Source organism: Sorex araneus, chromosome 6 (assembly GCF_027595985.1).
Source record: "Sorex araneus isolate mSorAra2 chromosome 6, mSorAra2.pri, whole genome shotgun sequence".
In the NCBI taxonomy this organism is placed as follows: Eukaryota; Metazoa; Chordata; class Mammalia; order Eulipotyphla; family Soricidae; genus Sorex; species Sorex araneus.
The window spans coordinates 145698677-145700121 of record NC_073307.1 but is presented as its reverse complement, the minus strand read 5'-3'; positions in this window follow the sequence as shown (position 1 = coordinate 145700121).

Sequence of the window (1445 nt, the reverse complement as noted above, 5' to 3'; positions counted from 1 at the left end):
GTTTGGGGCTCAAGGATCAATCTTGCCTGTGCGCGGGGGGCCATATATGCAAGGCGGTCACCCCACCCACTGTCCTATCTCTCTGGCACTTCTTCTTTTATTCATTGCGGGGCCCACACCTGAGCTGTGTGGAGACTGTTTCGAGTCTGTTACAGGGATCCTCTCCTGGCAGTGCTCTGGGGACCACGTGGTACTCGGGATCCGACTTGGTATTCCCACGTACTCAGCAAGTCTTCAGCCCTGTAAGCCGGTTACCAACCTGGGAATGTGCATTTTAGACCACGTTCCCCTCTCCCCCACTTGCCTGCACCAGCTCCGCACTGCCCAGCACCCCCTGGCTGAGGACCCAGGCAACTGTTCAAATGTCTGGGGGACCCTACACCCCATCCAAGGGCCCTGGGGGGACGGATGTGTGGAGGGAGGGTCCCCAACACTGCTCCCCCCCGGGGGGTCCCGGGCTCAGCCTGGGAAAGCGGATGAATGTCCGTGACCACACCAGACCCCATAAAAAGAATTATGGGGTGTTGCTGAGTTTACAAGCCTGTTTCTGAAAAGCTGCCAGCCCCGGGGGGGGGGGTGGGCGGCACAGTCCCCCTTCGGAAGATGCGCAAAAGGAATCTCCCCTCTTGCCCAAGCCACACACCCCGTCCGTTGTGTGGGGAACCGAGGCGGCCTCCTTGCAGGACCCCTGTGACGGGGAGACTGAGGCCGGGCCAAGCCCCTCGCCTGCCAGCCTCCACCCTCCCATCCATGAAGTGGGACTTTTACCACCCCCCCCCCCATTTGACGGGCGTCATGCTGGCAACTCAGGCTCCGGCTCCGAGACTGCCGACTGCGGGCGAGGGCCTTGCGGCTCCGGTTCCCGAGGGAGCCTCCTTTGGGCTTGGAAAGTGGGGTGTGCCCCCACCCAGGGTCCCCCCACCCCCGCTCTAGCCCCCTGCAGAGAGGAGAGGAGAGCCAGGGATGACCCGGAGACCCCCCCGCCCCCCCCCGGGCTCCTCTAGCACCGGGCCAGCGGGTGCCCCAGCTCGGGTCTGGCTTGTGTCTGGTGAGTAGCTCCAGGCTGGGGCCCGCTGGGGGACACAGCTGGGGCCTGGGGCTCCCCACCCCCAACCCCCGTCCTTCGTCATCGTCATCGGGGCTCTTTGCCCTGTCAGCCTCCCAAGCCAGAGAGTCTGTCAGGCGCGTTGGAAGTGATCAGACCCAGAACTCCAGGGCGGGAGGGGGCGAGGGGGGAGCCCCCTCCCCAGCCGCGTCACCATCTCCAACAGATGGGCCAGACGCCCTTGGAATCACGTTGGCACAAGACCAGAGAGGCCGCCTGCTTCGGGGCCCAGCCAGGAGGTGTCCTGGCCTCCGCTCGGGCCGGCTCAGCGGCACCCCAAAACCAAAGACATCGATAAAGGCTGGGGTGCGGGCTTGTGTTGGGAAGCACTAGCTCCAGC